Genomic DNA, 22,419 nt, shown 5'->3' with positions numbered 1-22,419 from the left:
GCCCAGGCCTGGCTCCTGAGCTCCAGGCCTGATAACAAATCCAACAGGGGCCCACACCACACTCAGCCTACTGGGCTGAGCCTTTTCTCTTCCTGGCCCCTCTCACAGCTCACCAGTCCCCCTCTGTTGTCCACTCACAAGTGCTCAGGCCAGACTTTGCCTCACCTCTCCCCTGCCACCACGACTTGTCCCCAGATCCTGGTCAGTCATCTCACAAGGACTTCTCAAATCCATCCCTCCTCTCAAACCCCAACACAGACCCTAGCACCTCTCTTAACGACTGGCAAAGCCATCCTCAACGTCAGCCTCCCGCTCCCATCCCATGACCACTCAGCGGGAGAGTTTTGTCCACCTGCCCACGATACCCCAGACCTTCTGAGCATCTGCCTCCTTCCCTGACCCGCCCAGGGGATATCATCACAGACCTTCACAGCTCTCGTCCGCACGACATCCACACCCTCCCCACGAGTCCCCCTGCCTTCACTCTCTCCCTCCAGCCTACGCTAAATACAGGTTACCTCATCAGAACTCTTACTCAGCCCTCTGGCGTGTCAGCCATAGAGGGCTTCACCCACATTCTCACTCATGTATTCCTCACAACAATCCTCTGAGGCAAGTACTATGATTATCTCCCTTTCAAAGATGAGAAAAGTGAGATGCAGAGAATTTAAGTAACCCCCTCTTGGTTATGTTCTTAATCCCAGTTACTAAAGTCTTGAAACTAGGGTTTGAATGCATATGATCTGATCTGACCGCAGAGTAATCAGCCCTTAACCACTTCTCCACACTGCCGATTTGCCTTTTCGGCAGAAACACCTATAGGGCAAAGTCCACACCATTTTACCCAGCCTCGGAGGACCCTCCCGCAGAACTCAGACACCTTTTCAGTCCTACCACCCACTGTGCCCAACAGATACCCCCACCCAGCCCTCTGACTGTATGTCTCAGCCACCTGGTGCCTGGTGGCTCAGCCCCTCCTCCAAGACTACCATAAATGCCGCATACTCCATGCAGAGCAGGCTGGGCTCAAAAGCGGCCATGATGGAAAGGCTGGTGTCTGGGAAGCAAGAGACCTGGAAACCTGATCCTTGTCCTGCTGGAAGGTCTCACTCTGGGCCCCAGTTTTCCCGTACATGAAATGGAGGGGTAGGACCAGATCATGTTTAAAAGCCTTTCTTGCTCTAGCAGCCCTGGCCCTGTGTTCTCTCCTGATCCCTGAAGTGGAGGTGAAATTTCTCTCTTTGCATCCCTTTAACATTCACAGAATGGAGAGAATGTCAGGACTGGGAAGGACTTCAAAGAACCTATAATCCTACCCCCTCTTCTTTCCCCCCAGGGATGCTGAGGCCCAGGGAGGGGCAGAGGCCTGTCTAGGCATCTGGCAAACGGTGGGAGGGAGGCCACGCTCCCCACTTGCTGGAGGACCCATCTCAGCAGGTCCCCAGGCCGGCAGAGAAAGGGGTGGGAGGAATGGAGGAGGGCAAAAGCCGCAGAGCCTGGCTCCGGGCTGGCTTGGCCTGCCCAACCCCCAGGAGCCTCAGTAGTTTTCCACAACCAGGAGGCCTGCAGCCCAGGACCTGTGCTCCTCTCTCCCCTTGCCCCCCACATTCCTCTGCACACTCAGGCAGCAAAGTGGCCTTCAGGGCTCTGCTGGGGCAGGAAGCAGGCAGAGACCCAGACACACACAAACACTCAGCAGTATCAATACAGCCATAAACCACAGGCCAGAGAGATAACGCAGATCCAGATGAAGGAAAGGTGCCCAGACACAAACCGCACGTGCAGATACGCCGCGCCCACCCTGCCAGGCACGTAGACCAGTTCGCAAAGGCACACACAAGTAAGGCTGTTTTCCAGAGATATACTCGTCCTAGGCACAAACACAGACGCATTCACACCCAGAGGCTTACGTGCCCACTCAGGGGACACCACCACCCACCCAGGCCCCTGTCATCCCCCCCCACCCACCCCGAACCAGCCCCTGTACTGCCTGTCTCGGTCAAACGTAGGTCAAGAAAGGGGAGAAAAAAAACCTGAGCGGCCCCAATCCTGGGAGGCGGGAAGGAGCTAGACAAAACCCAGGAGCCAGCCAGGCTCCCTCGGCACTGAGAAGGCGCCACTTTTTCATTCCAAAGAATTCACTGGACAATCCCCACCCTGTTCCCAGAGGCCAGCGTGAGGCTGGTTCTGGAGCACCACCCCCTCTATGACCCTTTCTCTAGCCTCTGAGATTCCAGTTTTGTCCCCTGCTGGTAGAGGCAGAGCAGGGGGGCACCCAGCCCTGCTCCGCTGGTTCATTTTCTCTCCAATCTTCTCTCCACCCCACCTGACGCCTCACACCGGTCTTCCTCACTGTATCCCCACCTCCAGCCCCACATCTGTCCTCCAACAGATTAACTCCACACTTTCACTGGGTCCACCACACCCAAGAACCCAGAAACACAGCTCCTTGACCAGATGTACCCAGTGACTTACATCCTTGCCAGAGCCTCCCCCTGGATATTCCATGACTAGCTGGGGGCAGGTGGGTCCAGTACAGCGACCCCAAGCCCATCCTGCCTCAGGTCCAAGCTGGCAGAGTTGGGCCCCAGTCCCAGCCTGTCTTAGAATCTCGGCCAGTGGCTTCAAAGCTCTGAGCCTCAGTTCCCTCATTTATAAATGGGAATCATAATGCCGCTCAGCCCTCAACAATATACATATAGTTTATCATGGGGCCTAGTATGGAACCCTGGTTTCAACCAGGGGGTGGGCTGTGCGACTGGGGTCTAGTGATTCAACCTCTCTCGCCTCAGGTAGCCCTTGCTACCTCGAGGGGGTGAAATAACCCCTGTTGGGGAGCAGATGGTCCCTTATAGGTGCCTCCTGCCCAAAGGCTCCCCACCTCACCCCCAGCCCCACTCCGGGTTCCCACGCCGCCTGGCTCCAGCCGGCGCGGGCTGTCAGCCGGAAGGGATTTGCAGCTCGAAAGCAGGGATCAGCTGCGTCTGCACAGAGGCCGCCTTGTCCCGCTGGGGACCCGAGGCCCCGGCGGGGCTCCGCCGTCACGTTGCTCGGCTGCCACGGTGCCGGCGGCCACCCCACCCCCACTCGACTTGGGCCCGCTTCAAGGGCCGGCGCTGGATTTCCTGGCTCCGCGCCCAGCGCCCCGCGCCCCGAAGGCGGTTTGGGTGAGCGCAGCGCGGGACCGCGGGGTCTCCAGGCCGCCGGGTTTCGCCCCAACTGGAGGGGGCCGCCCGCACACTGCCCTCTCCGCTCCCACTCTACCTACCCGCCGGCAACTGACCGAGCCCACCCACCCGCCAGGCTGAAGCCTCACCCCTTCCCGCAATAGGTGCGGGCCGGCCTTCTAACCCCCTTCCCCAAACCCGGGCATCCTGACGCATGCTCAACGATTTCCCTGGGAAAAGCCGTGCAACTTGGGAGATCTTTCAGGATGAGCTCAACCCAGGATTGATGGGGACGGAGGGGGTGGGGTAGATGCGTGGGTAAGTCTGATCCACGTTGGAACCAGCTCTGGGGTCATGGTGCGGGGATCCAATCAGGGTGTTCCCGGTCTGGGTCTGGGTCTGAGCTGGAGGCCAAGCCAGGTTTTACCTGGTCCAGGTGCTGGAATCCTCTCTCAGTGTTCAGAGTTTGGATGTTGGGACCCTTTCTGGGTGGTCTCAACTTGGATATTGGGATCTTTATTGGGGTTCTGGATCAAGATGTAGTCATCTACTCGGGATGCTCTGGGTTCATGATGGAAGCCTATCCAGATGCATCTAGTACAAGTGTTGGGATATTTTCTCAGTATTTTGAGTCCAGATGTGATGTTCTCTAGTTTATATTGCTGGATCTTTCTCTGGCATGGCTGTTGGAAGTCCATCCAGTGTATGTGACCCAGTGCTGATCTTCTCTGGGTGTCCAGTGTCTGGCACTGGGACCTGCCCTGGCAGGTCAGGCACAGGTGTTACCGGCTGCTCTGGATTTGCCTGGGGCCTCTAGACAGGAACACAAGGTCCAGCTCCAGACCCTCCCATTGGCCTGAAAGCAGACATCACCACCAAGTCTCAGGCCCAGCTCACCAAGATCCCTATGAGACCAGCAAGGGAGGGCCCCTGCAGCTCAGTTTGACATCCCGCTTCAGAACCCAGGAACTGATGCTTGGAATCAGTCATGACCTCACCCTGTCCAGAGGCACATCCCTCTCCTTCTCTAGCTCGTTTTCTGACCAAGAAAGTGAAGGAAATGGACTTGATATTCTCCAGGGCCCCTATGCCACCCTCTCCCTGGTCTTCCCTACACACCACACACACACACATGCTTTTGCCCACTCTGATTTTTTTCACCTGGAATACCTCCAGCCTCTACCAAGCCCTCAAGTCAGTTTCCTTACAGAAAACTTTCCTCCTCACCCACCCCTTATCCAGGGGCAGGGCATGATCCCTTCCTGCCCTGAGAAGAGACCCCAGGAAGTCACTGACCCTGCCAGACTTCTCCATTGAGCTGGGAACTCTCTGAGGGCAGGGCCCTGTCTACTCCTGAACCCCGGTCTGATGCCTCAGAGTCTCGTGCTCAGATCAGCCACCATTCCAACCGGGCAGTTGACCCTTTAAGAAGAAAAAGAATCTCTTTAGTCTCTAATATGCCGGATGGTGGGGTGGGCCCTAAGAGGATTTGGAAGCCTGTCTCCTGCCCGCACCAATCCTCCTTTCCAGGCCACTGCACCCATGTGACAGGCAGTCTGGGGCGGTGGGGAGCCCTCAGGATCTCGTGAGCCCAGGCAGATAGCTGGAGACTGACTGCCCTGTTCTACCTCTCTTTGGTGGCTGTGTATCTCAAAGACAGAAGTCAAGAAACCCAGAGGTCAGGAGTGATCTAGAGCAATTACTCTGTTCTCTGGACTAACCTGCACAATCAAGCATGTGCGCATGAATGTCCACATACGTACATGCACACACATGTACGTGCACACACATGTACACTTCTCAGGGAGGGAAATGAGCCAGAACCTGAGCTAGGCACTTGGCAAACAATATTTTTTTTAATCCCCACAGCAGTCTTGTACAAAAGTTTAGCTTTATCTGCAGACAAAGCAACCAGGGTTCAGAGGGGTGGGGCTGAGCTGAAACCCGGTTAAGTGTGGAAATCAGAAGTCAAAGCAATATCCTTGCACACGCACACACACACACACAGTCGTATGTAGGTACACACCATATACATTCATGGACATTCATTCTCACATGATCCTTACACTCACGTATCTACTTATACACACCCGCACTCACATCCATGCTCGCTCACTCCTACATCACGTGTACCCACCATCCTGACGCAAGAGATAAGTTGACCCCAATCAGAAACCCTGCACAGCTAAGGCTGGTCCCTGGGTGGGAGCTATACACTGAGCCTTTAGGAGGAGAGGCCCTGGAACCAGCATGGCATTACATGGGTGTGTCCTGGCATCGCTCACCATAGCCCCGGGGAGTGCGCTCTGCCCGCAGGTTCCCACACGCTCTGGCAACTTGCCTTAGCCAAACCTCAAACCCGGCAGGTAGCCCCAGAAAGTGCCGAGTCATGGGCCAGGAGTGGCCAGGCCAGGCTGGCGGATGGACTGGTCCCGGCTTGTGAGCTAGTATCTGTCTTCTGCCTAGAGCCACATGGGCCCTCCAAGGGCCAGACCCTGAGTCATGAGGCCTCTTCCTACATCCACCTAAGATAAGAATTGAGGGGCCAGGGGCACCTGGGTGGCTCAATTGTTGAGTGTCTGCCTTTGGCTCGGGTCATGATCTCAGGGTCCTGGGATTGAGTCCCACATGGGGCTCCCTCCTCAGCGGGAGGCCTGCTTCTCCCTCTTCCACTCCTCCTGCTTGTGTTCCCTCTCTCGCTATGTCTACCTCTGTCAAATAATAAATAAATAAAATTAAAAAAAAAAAAAAAGAATTGAGGGGCCAGGATTTGAGGGCAAAACCCCCAGAGCTGTTAATGGGATTTGCCAAGGTTGGTGAACCTGCTGACTCAGGCTTCAGAATGACTCTTTGAAATGGGCTATTTAAATCTTTGTCAGTGACTGATACCCTATGGATGTAACAAATACAAACTAATCTCAAAATCTAGCTCATAAACAGTGACAGCTGTCACAGTTCTGTAACAGATGCTCTAAGCTGGACAGACCAGACACATGAACAGATAATTACAATAATTACAATGTAGGCGTTGGGATCTGTAACACAGAGGTAGATGGAGCTCGGTGGGGGCACAGGGCAGGGAGCAGCCAGGTTGGACCAGAGGTAGGGCCGCTTGACCTGGGTCTTGAACAGTGAGTCAGAGCTCACCAAAGAGCTTTCCAGAGAGAAAGCCGTGTTTCAGACAACAGAGAGCAGCTTAAGTCTGAGCTGGATGGGAGAGCAGAGGGTAGGCAGAGGTAGAAGGCAGACTGGAGGTATTAGAAATGAGGCGAACAGGAATTGAGCCATTTATCCAACATCAGTCAGGTACCTACCGTGCGCTAGATTATGTCACATAAAATACACAAGCCTGTCTCGCAAAGAGCACAAGTTCAAGAGTCCCAAATTTAAGTACTTCTGGGTGCCAAGCGGGTGCTGTGTTGTGGTGAAATGGGAGGGTATAAACAATAGGGAGTGGTGGGGCTTGTGTCTAGCAGGTCGGTCCATGCGAAGCATATGTTCAAGGATATTGGTTGATCCTGTGGCAGCCAAATAAAGCATCATTTGTGGGCCGGCTTCCGACAGTAGACCCTGAATTGACAGCCTTTGGTTCTTTTTTTTTTTTTTTTTTTTGGGGGGGGGAGACACAGGGGGAAAGAATCTTTTTTTTTTTTTTTTTTTTTTTTTTAAGATTTTATTTATTTGACAGAGGGAGAGACACAGTGAGAGAGGGAACACAAGCCGGGGAAGTGGGAGAGGGGAAAGCAGGCTTCCTGCCCATTAGGGAGCCCGATGAGGGGCTCGATCCCAGGACCCTGGGTTCATGACCTGAGCCAAAGGCAGACACTTAATGATTGAGCCACCCAGGTGCCCCTACAGCCTTTGGTTCTAAAGTCTAGAACCTAGACCCTAGAATTTGAAGGAAGCCTTGCATATGAAGCTAAGGAGTTTGAACCTGGCCCTGTAATGGGCCAAAGAGCCAAGGGAGGTTTTGCCATGAAAGAGCATTTGTCACAGGAGTCTCCGAGGAGAAGGCTCTCACACCACGATCACTGAACATAACGAGCTGTGTGTATTGCCCAAGACCCAGGAGACAAGGATAAGGTTCTGTGCCCATCAACACTGTTCCCTGGCAAGGGCCATTCTGTCTTCATGTGAATCTCCTTCCTCGCCCCTCTCTCCTACTCTGACCTCAAACCCTCCTTTTTCTCCCCACATCTTACATTAAAAATCTGAGTAAACTGGATCCCCCAAATTTCTCCCTCTGACCCTGGGCCCCCACAAAGGATATCCACCCCGACAACACACACATACGCACACACAACTCTGTAAGGTGAGAGGCTTACACTAGTTGATCCAAGAATGGTTCTTCGTGTGTACCATCTCATGGAAATGCCAGAATGTCCTTCAAAATGAAAATGCCTGACTTGGTGTTCTAGTCTTCCTAAAAATCTGTGGGTACCTGGGGACTAGGTTGGTGTCCAGACAAGAATGGGGGGCCCCCAGGGTTCAGATGCAGCTGTGCTATTGTACAGGGAAAGAGGGAAACATGACCAGGCACCCAACACAGCCTCCCTCCTCCCCAACACATATGCAGACCCCAGGAGCCTGTGGAGCCTGGAAGCTGCCCTGGGCACAGCTGGCACCCCTTCCTGCCCTCCACCAGCCGCAGCCTCCCTCCCAGTCCCTCATTAAATTATTCCACCCCACTGGTATGAGACTCAGGCTGCCTTTGATGTGCACCCGTCCAGCTTCTGAAGCCAAGACCAGGTCCTTCACACCAGGCCAGGCTGATGGGCTCTGACAGGTTCCCTGGGGCCCCATGTGGCAGGAACACTGAGGCCCACATTCACACCCACAGGACACATGCCCAGGCCAGTGCACAGCCAGAGATTCCCACACTTACGTACAACATTCTCTCTCTCTCTCTCTCTCTCTCTCTCTCACACACACACACACACACACACACACACCCTGTCCTAATAGAACCTGCGTTGTGACACACACATGTGCACCTGGCACACTCACACGCCCTCAAGCATGCCCACATGCACGCATTTGTGCACACCTATCTATGACACCTGCAGCACATACACCCTCACACACTCTTCTGATCTCGCACAGTCACTCACGGCACCTGGGCTCTCACAAACTGTGTGACTGTGTGCAAGTAACTTATCTCTCTAGGCCTCTGTGTCCCTCTTATAGTGGCACATTGCTACAGTTGTTTTGTGGCCTCAAAGAGTCTCTGTGCTCCCCCACTTAGAACAGTGCCTGGCACATAATAAGAACTCAACAAACGGCTCTTGTTTCTTGCCCCTTCCCATCCATACCCTTTGCCTCGGCCATCACAAAATCGTTATGTTTCCTAAGCCTGTCCAGCTTCTACATGCTTTGGACCCTTGACTAGGTTGCTCCTTTTACTTGGAACATCTCTTCCCCACTTCTTCATCCCCCCCATCCACCTGGAGAGCTCCTACTCATCTTTTAAAAGCCCTACTCAGGGGGGTCGGCCCACGGGAAGCCTTCTGTGCCCCCACCGGCAGAACTGGTCACTGATGGCTTTGTGTCCCAGCCCCTGACCTGAACTGTCCATTTCCCTAGATTGCGAGCCCCTCGAGGACATAGACATGTGAAATCCATCTCTTCGGTCCTGTACCCAGCACTGGACGAGGAGCAGCACCATGGGCATCAGCCATGGGTGAGGGAGTTCATGGTGCCACATCATCACGAGTATAAGAAGATGATACAGGGTGCCTGGGTGGCTCAGTGGATTGGGCTGCTGCCTTTGGCTCGGGTCGTGATCTCAGGGTCCTGGGATCGAGTCCCGCATCGGGCTCTCTGTTCGGCAGGGAGCCTGCTTCCCTCTCTCCCTCTCTGCCTGCCTCTCTGCCTACTTGTGATCTCTCTCTGTCAAATAAACAAATAAAATCTTTAAAAAAAATAAAAATAAAAAATAAAAAAAAGAAGATGGTACAGAAACCGTGGTCCAGAGCATGGACAGGAGCAACAATGCCACACTGGGATTGACAGCTGACTTTGCTGAGGGGGAGCTCAGAACGGAGAGTTCTCTCTGTAATGTTTGCGGTGATGCTCTGAGGCTGTGGCGGTGAGTGAGGGAAGCACGATGGATGGTTGCCGCGGAAGACTAGACAGTAGCAAGAAGGAACAGAACAATCGACAGACAGTGACGTGCTGTTGCGTAAGAAGAGTGGGAAGCAGAAACATTTATAGTGCAATACTATTTTTTAAATTAGCCCCCCAAATTGCATACTTTACAAAGACAAGCCCATTTTAAGGACATATTAAAACAACAACAACAGGGGCACCTGGGTTACTCAGTCTGTTGGGCATCTGACTCCTGATTTCAGCTCAGGTCATGACCTCGGGGTTATGGGATTGAGCCTCGCATTGGGCTCCACGCTCAGCACGGAGTCTGCTTGAGGTTCTCTCCCCCTCTCCCCCTGCTCCTCCCCTTGTGTGTGCATGCACGCTTTCACTCTCAAATAAATAAATTAAAAAAAAAAAAAAAACCACATATTGGAGGGGCACCTGGGTGACCAGATTTCAGTAGATTCCTGGATTGAGAAAGGGAGTAAGGAATGAGAAGGGGGATCTGGGAAGAAGGGGTGAAATTAAATTAACAAAGAGGAGTATGAGTAACCAGCTCCATGCACCCCAAATCCAAACAAACAGAAAGGAAAGGTATGGGAGGGTAATGAGAGGGCACCATTTTTGTGTCTTTTACAGTTGAGAAAATAAACAAGTTATACAGTCATTCTTTGATTTAGGTGTTGATGTTATGGCATCGAAATAGCATCACTGTTGATAGTTTTCCTTAATTCAAAAAAAAATTTAGGAGTGCCTGGGTGGCTCAGTCATTAAGCATCTGCCTTCATTCGGCTCAGATCCTGATCCCAGAGTCCTGGGATCAAGCCCCACATCAGGCTCCCTGCTCAGTGGGAAGCCTGCTTCTCCCTCTCCCACTCCTTCTGCTTGTGTTCCCTCTCTTGCTGTCTCTCTCTCTCTCTCTCTGTCAAATCAATAAATAAAATCTTTTCTTTAAAAAAGTTTACATTTTCATGTGATGCTTTCCCTCTCCCGCGCGCGCTCAGAATCATCTCCTAAAGCCCCGACTGGAACCTACACTAAATTCTCCCTGGAACAGGGACAGACCTCACAACTTGCATGTCCTGCCCATGAATGAATGAATGAGGAAAGGAATGAAGGCATAAGGGAAGACAAGGGGAAGACAGAGAAAGAGGTAGGAATGAAGGAATGATAAAAGATCCCACAGAAGCCTCCGTATGGAAAGACTCTCCCAGAACTTTCTCTTCCTTTCTCCAGCCCGTCCTCAGCATGAATCCTAGGTTGGGGCAGGGAAAGGGTGAAGGCTAGGTACAAGACTGCTGATCTCCTCAAATCATCCCGTCATGAGAAGGGTTGCTTCCCATGTCAGGAGGGGGCAGGGGCGGGCACAAAGTCCTGGGACCCTGGGGTAACATGGCTGCTGCCGCCCCTCGGAACAATTTGTTACTTAAACTGTAACCCCTGGAGGATTTTACTAGTTGCCAAGCCCATTTAGAGATGGCCTTAAGAAATACATATACTGATAACAGGTCTTTGGGGAGAAGGACGATGTATGACCACGAAGCTGGGCCGCTGGGGATGCCCGGCCCGCCCAGGGCGGAGCACCACCTGCTTCAGGGGGGAACTCCGGGCCAGCTCAGGGTGGAACGAAAACTGCCTGCTTCCCTTATCCGTTACCGCTCCTTTCTCTTCCCAGAAGCACCCGTTATTAGTTAGATGAGTCTGAGTCCTTTGAATGTGCTTGTTTGACTATAAACTTCATCCTCCTTCTTGCTTGTCTGCAAGACGGGATTAACGTTTGACCTTCACCAATCCTTCTGTTGGCTATTGTTTCTATCCAATAAAAGTGAGACTGCGGAGTTGTACGTGGCAGCAGTCTTTTTTCACTGTTGTCCCCTGCTCCCAATCTCTTGCAGTTGACTTGTTTGTGCCTAATTCTTCTCTCGTCGCCGACTGGAAGCGGCAAGTGGCGCCCGAACATGGGACGGGGCCAGACCAGACCTGATCTGATCAGAAATAAAACAGGAGAAGAAGCCCCAACGTGAGTTTTCCACAGCCGTGCCTTTTTCCTGCTGGTAAATTGTGGGCCATTATCGCAGGGTATGGGTAATCTAGAGAGCACAAACGTTTATCGCCCTTACGTGTATTTATTGAGAAGGCTCCTGAAGGTGGGAGCAAAAGTCAGCGAGGACCAACTTACGGAGCTTTTAAAGGTAATTAAAGAACATTGCTCCTGGTTCCCTATATTAGGGACTTTAGCTTTACAAACATGGGAAAAAGTAGGTCACAAGTTAAAACTTTCATATACGAAAGGAAAGCAAATTCCAGTCACTATATGGCCTACTTGGACCCTCATTCGCTCCGTTTTGGAGCCTTTACAAACCCCTGATTCGGAGAGCGATAATGAATGTTCAGGAGAAACTAAAACAGAGGAACCTGAACATGCTATCCAGGAAGAGAAAGAAACTATTAAGGCCACCAGGAAGGAATATAGAAAGGAGGAAACTCCTCCTCCTCCGGTAACAGAACAAAAGGTGCCCATGTCACTGTTGCCGTCGGCTTCGCCGTTCTATAAGAAGGCACCATTTAATGAAAAAAATGAAAAGTACATGCTATTGGCTGTTTAGAAAGGCCTCCTTGAAGCACAGCGAGGGGGAGACCTAGATGCCTTGCATTTTAATTTCCCGGTTATTATTACAGAACATGTCGCTCCAGGACATGATCCTAACAACCCTAATGGTGTCTATGAGGCCAAGCATGAGCAATTTCTCTTCAAATTGTTGAAGGAACTAAAACAGGCAATACAAAACTATGGAGCTAATTCTCCATTTACAACGGGAATTATTCAAGGCATCGCAGAAGGCAATCGACTTATTCCGACAGATTGGTCATTGCTAGCAAGAACAGTTCTATCTCCCGAGTGAGTTCTTGCAGTTCAAAACATGGTGGCAAGATCATGCAGAAATAGAAGCTGCCCATAATAGAGCTCATAACATTCCTATTTCCATGAAACAGCTCATGGGTCTTGGACCATGGGCCCAGGTTCAAGACCAGGTATTAATGAATGATCAAGCTGTTGAACAGCTCGAGCGTTGCTATTTTAGAGCATGGGAGAGAATAGAATCTCAGGGAGATAAGTGCTCTTCTTTTCAAAAGGTGGTACAGGGAACAAGAGAGCCCTATACTGATTTTATTGCAAGATTACAGGAGGCTGTCAGAAGACAGATAAATAATCTTGAGGCTGCAGATACCATTATGCAAGTGTTGGCTTATGAGAATGCTAATTCTGATTGTAAGAAGTTGCTAGCACCCTTTAAAGGCAAGGGAACATTGACAGATTATATTAAGCTATGTCAAGGAGTAGGAACAGAGACCTATAAAGCTGATTTGTTAGCTTAAGCAATGGCTGCCCTGACCACAGGAAAATTTAAAGGACAGTGTTTCAACTGTGGGCAAACAGGGCACAAATATTAATCTTACTTTTGGATATCAAAATAGGCTAATATGTATCGACAATCATTCCAGTTCCCTTATCCCTGCTAATCAGAGATGGTTGGTGGACCTTCCCACTAATAATTATTTGACTAAAGTTCAGTTACATTTATTCTCCGTTAAAGGATTCCAAGCCTACAAATATCGGGGTCCTAGCTATAATGCAGCACCCCCTATTCCCAAATGCAAACCAACACAAATGTTGTGATCTGATGAGGGAATTCGCCCTTTATGGAAGGATTGTAGAGCAGCCCACCCCAGTATTGTTATTAATGATTCCTATGGAATTGTGTGGGACTGGTCCCTTAAGGGGATAGCAGTCACCAATTGTACTGGGGAACCCTGCTCCCCTCATCAAAAGTTAAAATGGCAAGTTTTTGATGATCCTATTTTACCGCAAACCTTAGCTTCAGGAGATGCACCTCTGGTGTGGCTTGGGCAAGGACTTTTGTTGATTATCATAAAAGACAAAAGAATTTATGGAAGGTTACTACTGCTTTAAGACATGTAAGAGTTTGGAAGGCTCTTACATCTAAATAAATATGCATTTTCTTTTTTCCTCATGGATGAATAATGGGTAAGAGCTTGTGTTAGAGATCCCTATGTTTTTGTTATTGGAAAAATGACTTTTATTCATAGTAATTGAGAAATAGACTGTAAACTGTAAGATGTTCACCTGTGTAGATAAGAATGTTTATAAAGACAATTCTATCATTCTTTTACCTAGAAGAATAGGCATTTGGCTACCAGTGAAACACCACCGTGTTTGGGAAAGTTCTCCAGACATACATATACTTTTAACAGTATTGAAGAACTGGGTCCATAGAACAAAAAGATTTGTTGGGTTACTTATAATAGCTGTTCTAGGAATTCTAGCCATTACTGCTACAGCGACCAATGCAGGAATGGCCTTGCATCAAACTGTAAAAACTACACAATTTGTGCAGAAGTGGCACGAGAATGCTAGCAAGGCCTGGAATCAACAAACGTTCATAGATCAAAAATTAGATGAACATGTCTCTGATTTAGAAACAGCCATGAAATATATAGGGGATGATCTTCAGAATATAAATCTTAGACTTCATATTTTATGTGATTGGAATGTTTCTTCTTTCTGTGTTACTCCCCATGCCTATAATGAATCAGAAGTATCTTGGAGCAAAATTCGCTGACATATTACTAACCATTATGGTGATAATCTAACCTTAGATATTAAACAACTTCAAGATACGATTCTAAGTATTACTCACTCATCATTACAATCTGTTCCAGGAGTGGGTTTTACTCAAAGAATTAATGATATTCTGTCTGATTTAAACCCTTCTACTTGGATCACACAAACTGGTCTCGGTGATATAAATGGATTGATTATACTTCTTATTGCTGTAATCTTTTTATGCTTAGTCCTCAGAAGCACGCGGAAATCCCTCCAACGACTGAAAAATCAAGAAGCTGCAAAATCAACTTTTCTACTTCTTCACAAACAAAAGGGGGGAGATGCTGCTGCCCCTCGGAACAATTTGTTACTTAAACTGTAACCCCTGGAGGATTTTACTAGTTACCAAGCACATTTAGAGATGGCCTTAAGAAATACATATACTGATAACAGGTCTTTGGGGGAGAAGGACGATGTATGACCACGAAGCCGGGCAGCCGGGAATGCCCGGCCCGCCCAGGGTGGAGCGCCGCCTGCTTCAGAGAAGCCGAGCACCCGGGAACTCCCGGCCAGCTCAGGGTGGAACAAAAACCTCCTGCTTCCCTTTTCCGTTATCACTCCTTTCTCTTCCCAGAAGCCCCCGTTATTAGTTAGATGAGTCTGAGTCCTTTGAATGTGCTTGTTTGACTATAAACTTCATCCTCCTCCTTCTTGCTTGTCTGCAAGACGGGATTAACGTTTGACCTTCATCAATCCTTCTGTTGGCTATTGTTTCTATCCAATAAAAGTGAGACTGTGGCGTTGGCTTGTGACAGCAGTCATTTTTGACTGTTGTCCCCTGCTCCCAATCTCTTGCAGTTGACTTGTTTGTGCCTAATTCTTCTCTCGTCACCGACTGGAAGCAGCACATGGCTCTAGGGGTCCAAAATCTGACGTGATCTGAGCACCCTGCTCCAGAGGGATGCTGGGGCTGGCCCGTGTACTAGCCACGGGAAGGACAGTAACAACTACTGAGCTCTTTTTTACGTTCACCCCCATTACATCCCCTTCAATTCTCATTCAGGTGTGACATTAAGGACTAAAGAGTCTCTTAGAGTTATTCAAGTCCGTGTAATTTCAGCAAACACTCCGAATGCCCTCTCCATGCCAACTCTTCTAGCACATCGTCTGCCTTAAGTCATCTGATCTCCCAACAGCAGCTATCGCCTCTGTCTCAGATGATGAGCGAGGATGCAGAGAGAAGTGACTTCCCAGAGTCACACACAGTTAATGTGGGGAGGACCTGGAAATTGAGGTTAGCTGGTCTGGCTCTAAAGCTTTCCCTCCCCACTCCCAGGCTGTGCTGTCTCTCCCACAGCAGAGCTGGGCTTGGAACCCAGGATGAACCAGCCCTGTGGAGTGGGTTTGGCGGGGGTGGGGGGGTTGGAGGGGGCAGGGCAGCTGGATTCATTGACACTTGTGGAGACTGGCTCCCTGCCAGCAGAATGGGGGCCTGTTGGGAATGAGGTCAAGGACACACAGGGTCTGTTGCTAGCCTTGCTGGGGCCCCACCATCTGCCCATAGCTTTCCCCAAGGGCCTCTAAGCCTAGGGAGATGGGAGAGGCCACCACCCTCCCCCTTTCCCAGCCAGAGCTGAGTGAGCTAATCCTGGGGAGAAGACACATTAGTCCAGGAGAATCAGTCCCAGCCTGCTCTGCTGAGTCAGCAGGAAATACGGCCCCTGCTCTGCCAGCTACGTGAGCCCCGGCACGGCCACCTCAGCTCCGCCCTGCCTGCCCAGTGTGGCCCCCTACCATGGGCATGCCCTTGTGTGCCTGTTTCCTGCTGACCTGCCCCCTAGAGCACTCTCCAGCTCAGCAATCCTGAGCCTCCCTCCCTGTCTATTTGTCTAGCAACAGACCTGTTTCCAGCATCATCCCCACTGACCCCCAAAAGACAGCCTTCTCCTCCTACATGGACAGATAATCCTCACCAGGATTGCAGCAAATGGGAAGGAGCATTTGGGGGGGAATATAGTGAGTCTTTCCAAGCCCAGCACACTGTCAGCTCCAGAGACCTCACATAATATTGGGATCGCTGCCTGAACTTGTTCCACTCTCCATGTGATCACCACCAACCTTGTCATCATCCCTGTCTCCCTATTACTGCAAGTATCGCTGTGACCCCACCATCATTGCCACTACCATCAGCCTGATAGAAAGGCTGCTGTCAAGTTCACCACCAATGCCAGCACCCACACCCTCAGTTAGTCTCATCAACTAAGACGGGTGGTGCTGCCAACACCATCAAAAACAGTACGAGGACGCCAAGACCACTATTGTCTCCGCCAACACGAAATATCATTAAAATCATTTTCACAATACCCACCCCATCCTTATTCCAACCCCATCATCATGGTCTCCACCACCCAAGATAATTGTCCATTTAGTACCCAAAATATGACCACCATTTGCAACACCAACACCACCACTGCCTTTTCCCACTCTCACTAATACAACATGATGTCCACCACCACCACGATCAGGATTAGCACTACCGTACTCAACACCACTGTCATCCTCACACGACCCATCACTGCCCTTACTGCTCCCACCGTTGCCATAACTACAAGCAACACCGCTAAACTGGAAACCGGCAAAACCAACCTCCCCACCAATAGTGACCGCCATAACTGTAAACATGGTCACCCTAACCATAACCAACACCGCTAAACGTGGTCTTCCCAACATCTACGCCGCCATCACTGTCACCGCCACACCACGGCCATAGACCCCTCGTCACCCCCAACACTGTTGCCACCACCCCACACCTCTTTATGAGGGTGAGAGACGTTTGCTGTTTACCTGAGCCAGCTTCTGTGCCAGGCGGACTGTGAAAACAACAATTGGAGAAAAGCAAAAGCAAAGCTCTTCCAACTTATTGTTCTGACTATACGATTACATGCCCACTCACTTCCCATTAATGTCCTCCTCTGAACAGACTTGATTGTTTGGCTAAGTTGGTCTGTTCAGCAATTCGCTGAGGCACAGCCATGCATGCCTGAAAAACACAGAGGTGGTTACAGGAGGCATGCCCTTACTGCCTGTGACATCAAGAAGGCCAGCTCCCAACATCACACACCCTTTTCCCTTTGAACCTCCCTCTAGACTTGTAGATTTCTCTGTCCGATGAAATCTTAATCCCTTCCCTTCTCCAACTTTTGTTCCACTCCTCTAGAGCAGAACAGTGTGTGGAAAGAGTCCTGGTCTGAGAGGCAGAGCCCTATACCCTAACCTTGGTTCCACCGCTAACAATCTGTATGGCCTCAGTGCTCACACTTCCTCTTCTCTGCCTCAGTTTCCCCACCTGTAAAAGGGTGACCTTCTGACCCTGGCACTTGAAAGATTTTTGTGAGCTGAGGCACTCCCAGGCCAAATCTGGGCCTTTTTGCAGAAGATCCCTCCAAATGGGAACTCAGAGACTGTCTAGTCATCTCTTGGTTGCCCCTGTCCGGGGATCTCAAGCCCGGAGATGCTGCTGCCTGGGCAGGGTGGTGTCTGAAGGGTTAAGCAGGTCAGGCTGTGTGTGAGCAAGTATCTCAGATGAAAGTCTGGTCCGAGAGAATGACATGTGGCTGTTGTGGTTGGCAGGCTGGGGCAATGGGACCAGGCTAGGTCCCGAAGGAAACCCCCTCCTGGTCTCACTAGAACAAAGTGGTGTTTTACGAAAACGCCATTGTTCTTGGGCAAGTCTTTCCCATCTCAACGTAAACCAGGAAGCAGTGCTTCCTTTCCTGGGGCGAGACCCCAAGGTCCCCCCACCGGTGGGAGTGGGGGGAGAAGAACAGAGTTTTTCCTGCTTTGAATGATCTACCACAAAGCCCCTACCCAGCTCTATCCAAGGCTTCCCAAGGTTGGGGTGTGTGTGTGTGTGTGTGTGTGTGTGTGTGTGTAGTGAGGTAGGAAGAAGAAACAGAGGGGCACCTAGTCCGCTGTCTTGCCTCCAAAAGAACTCTGTAGCCTAAGCTGAGCCATGAAAGAGCCATCACTACCCATTCATCTCACCTCATCCTGGTATCACTCAGGCTTGCATCTGTCCCCACCATCATGGCAATCCTGTCCCTTCCTAAGGCCTCTGCACGTGCTGTTCCCTCTGCCTGGAACTCTCTTCTCTGCCTGTCACATGCTTGAAGGTCTCTGTTCTAATCTCAGTAAACCAGCGTCTTGCCTTTCTGTCAGCCATTCTGGCTGCTCCGTGAGAGCAAGGACTAAGCACCGTGTGTCTTACTCATTGCTCCGTCCCCAGCTCCTAGCACTGGACGCTCCCCACGTATGCGTGCGTATGCATGTGTGTTCCTCACTCCTCCACCACCTCCAATGAAGAAAACAGATCACAGCCTCTCAGGCAAGGGAGCCATCTCCCTTCTCCAGCTGGAAGATCAGAGCATTTCAGACCTTGGCGAGTATGCTGTCCTATGACTCCACTTTCCTGGAAGGGGAACTGAGTCCTGGCCCACGTTTGGTCCGTGAAATGGCTGAGTTAGACTCCGGATCTTCTGGTGCCAAAGCTGCGGGACAGAACCTGTCACCTAGTTCCCAAGCTTGGGCACAGCCTGCTGCTAACTCTCTCACTTCCTTGGAAACTGGCCCTAGCAGCACACTGGCACATTCAGAAGCCACCCAACCCTTTCCCCACCTCCCTGAGAACTGAACCCTTCCATCAATCACTACCACCTCGCCCTCGCCATCTAGCACTTTTTGCTTTTCCAGAGAGAAGTAAAATAACCCTCTGGGGTGTCCCCCCTGGGCCAAGGAAGCAGAGCTCTTACTTTCTATCCATTTATATTTCATTTTTCTTTCTTGCAAACAACATTTCTGATTTTGTTTGTCCAGCTTTTGCTTGAACTAGGAAGGCTCACTCTCTTAAGTGTTTGCGGATAAGGAGACTTCGAAGGGATATTAATACTTCCTCCTAGGGGTTGTTGGGAAGAGTAAATGTCCCGAACACAAGTAGATGCTCAGTTAATGCTAGATCCCTTTGAAAAATGTAACCATGCCATGCAAATGCAAGAGACTGTTACTTGCTAGGCAAGCAGTGTTTACAAACTGCTCCTTTTATAAATGTGTGTTTAGACACTCTGAGTAAAGAGAGCGAAGTCCCAGTTAAGAACAGTTCCCAGAGGTTGGCAGTAACTAGCATGGGGAGGGAACGGTTAGCTTTTTTTTTTTTTTTTTTTCCTATTCTTTACAAAATAACGCATACTCCCAGGTAGGACATCAAGTACGCAAAGGAAGTGGAGATGAACCTGCGGACACAGGTGACACTGCCGCCACTTCCCAAAACAAGAGAGACCCTGGAAGAGCCGGTAGGAGCTTGCTGCATTCCATTCCATCTCTTTGTGACTGCGAGGTTTATCTCAGATCCCCAGCTGGGGGGAGGACACAGACAGAAAGATTTGTGCCTCCTGGCAGGGGCAAGATAAGGACCAGATAAAATTCCACCCAAAGAAATGAAGATAAGCAGGTTGTTAAAGGGATTTAAACCCCCCTTGTGGTTGGGATAGAGGGTGGGGAGGAGAAATGACCCCCACTCCCAGGAAAACTGAAACGGAGCATGTGAGGCCCAGAGAGTTTCTCACCCTGGGAAGGGAGAGCAGTTGAATTCCACTTAGTGAATCCAACCCTGAAACAAGAGGGGGCTAATAACCTTTGAATCCCCATAGAGATGCAGCTTAACCTGGGCAGTGGCTATGAATTTGCAATCATAAACTCAAGTGTGTGAGTTCCTTCAAATCAAATTAAAATGAATGATGCATCCCTTTATGCTGTGCTGATGGAAAATTCCAGTTCCATTATTGTCAGGAGGGTCTTCCTGTTCTGAGGATGCACAAAAGTCTGGAAGGCTTCTGTTGTGTCCAAAAAAAAAGAGAGAAGGACCTTTTGAGCTCCTTGCTATGCAAAAGGAGGCCTGACGACCAGCACAAGAGTCCCAGGGAAGTTTGTTGGAAACCTAGAATGTCAGGACCCACCCACACCTGCTGAATCAGGAACCCGGCGATTCAGGCGCACATTAAGAAACCCCAAATCCTGAGAGCACAGTGGATCGAAGGAATGTGGGAGCCTGGGGTCCGACCCGTCCATCTAAGGGAGCCATGCTATGGTCACTACTGGCTACAGTTCTGCCTGTTCCTCCCAGGACATCCCCCCCACCACCCCTCCTTCCTTCTTTCGGCACGATCCCCTCAATCAACTCAGACTTTCAACCAAAAAAAACCTGAAAGTGAGGTGCCCGGTGGCTCAGTCAGTTGAGTGTCCAACTCCTGATTTCAGCTCAGGTCTTCATCTCAGGGTCATAAGGTCAACCCCCGCATTGGGCTCCAAGCTAGGTGTGGCGCCTACATTTAAAAAAAAAAAAAAAGCCCGAAAGACCAGTTGTCAGCTGGTGACTTCTGATTTCAGCCTGGCTTCACCAACACCCCCGAGATGAAGGAGCACAAAGGCCGACTCCCTGCTCTCCACCAGGGATGGAGTTTGGGCAGGTAGGGGACCGGAACCAGGGGAGAAGAAAAACCACCAACACAAAACAGCATCTCCATCTATTATCCTGCCACACTTGTAATTCTTTAACTCTTCCTCTCAATTATATCTGGATTTAAGAGTACAAAAAGGGCGTATGCAGTAATTTTAATGGACTTGTTTTTATAGGGGGAAAAAAAAAATGAGTCCCAGAATCCTAGAAATGATTGCTTCTGAGCCTCCCAGGGATTTCATGAACTCCTAACTTAAGGATTAAACTTTTCTTTCTTTCTTTCTTTCTTTTTTTTTTCCTAAACATCTGTGGCATGTGTCTGCAGCACGCACTTCCAAAATAAACCACACGGAGAATCCTGTCGTACAAACCAGAAATCAAGTTGGTGGTCAGGTAGGGGCACAGAACCCCAACTGATGTTTCCTTCTGTTTTCATAGCAGCTCCTGTAGTGACTCAAGCACACCCCCAGGCTCCAGGGAGGATGGGGTGAAGAACCAACTTCAAGCCACCTTCCACCCAATAGCAAAGCCTCTTTGTGGCTTCTCTTCTCCCGCCTGGGATCACTCACGGTCAAAGGGAAATAACACGGGTAAACAGCCGACCTCCTCCTCCAGCAGGACCCGGGACTGGAAAACACTTCCCGTATGATGACCAGAATTTGCTTCTCGGTCCTGTTGTCCCACAGCCCCCAGTCTGCCTAGGGGACTGCAAGGGATCGTTCTAGCTCCTTGTAGACATGACATACAGAGCATATGTCTCCCTGGAGTCTCTTTTCCAGATGAAACAGGCACCACACTATGTTAATGGGTAAATGGATGAATAAATGAAAAAAACATCAAAGGAAAGGAGTGGATGAGGGAATGTGGTACTGTGTTCCAGAATGGCTGCACCCCAGTTTGCGTGTCCACTGGAGGAAACACCCTGGTTCTTCTCCTTTGAACACCCTCTGGCCTGAAAACAGTTTTCTTAGAAAATGACACTGGTAAAGGCAACTGTAGCTTTGGGAACTGAACACAATACTCTAGAAAGACCTTCACCCAGCATTTTTCAAACTCTCGATGGTGACCCATGTTAAGTAGTGAAAAACGACATACTGGCTCTCAATAACAATTGGCTCGGTGGGGACGCCTGGGTGGCTCAGTTGGTTGGGCAGCTGCCTTCGGCTCGGGTCATGATCCCAGCGTCCTGGGATGGAGTCCCACATCGGGCTCCTTGCTCGGCAGGGAGCCTGCTTCTCCCTCTGCCTCTGCCTGCCTGTCTGTCTGCCTGTGCTCGCTCTCTCCCCCTCTCTCTCTCTCTGATAAATAAATAAAATCTTTAAAAAAAAAAAAAAAACAATTGGCTCGGTGAAAGGACGGAGAAGAGGAGGATGGACTAGAACAGAAAATGCTCGAGTTCATCAATCAGCCCTAAGGTTAGGAATTGTTTGGAAGACCTTTTTCCAGCTATCCTGCACATGTACCTCCTGGGTCTTGGTGTAAAATGTATTTCGTTTTTATTTTCAATGTTTCAAGCTTTTATTTAAATTCTGGTTGGTTAATATATAGTGCAATATTAGTTTTAGGAGTAGAAGGTAGTGATTCACCACTTACCTATAACACGCAGGGCTCATCACAGCAAGTGTCCTCCTCAATCCGCATCATCCCTCTAGCCTATTCCCCCCACCACCTCCCTCCGTCAACCCTAAGTTTGTTCCCTATAGTTAAGAGTTTCTTGTGGTTGCCCCTCCTCTATCATTTCTGTCCCCTGTATTCATCTGTTTTGTTTCTTAAACTCCACATATGAGTGAAATCATGATTTGTCTTTCTTTGACTTACTTCGCTTAGCATAATGCACTCTAGTTCCATCCACATCATTGCAAGTGGCAAGATCTCCTTCTTTTTGACAGCTGAGTAATATTCCATTGTGTGTATACATACCACATCTTCTTTATCTTTTCATCTGTCAAAGGACATCTTGGCTCCTTCCATAGTTTGGCTGTTGTGGACATTGCTGCTATAATCACTGTGGTGCATGTACCCCTTCA

The sequence above is a fragment of the Mustela nigripes genome, chromosome 14 (genome assembly GCF_022355385.1).
Source record: "Mustela nigripes isolate SB6536 chromosome 14, MUSNIG.SB6536, whole genome shotgun sequence".
NCBI classification, from domain to species: domain Eukaryota; kingdom Metazoa; phylum Chordata; class Mammalia; order Carnivora; family Mustelidae; genus Mustela; species Mustela nigripes.
This window is presented reverse-complemented; position numbering follows the sequence as displayed.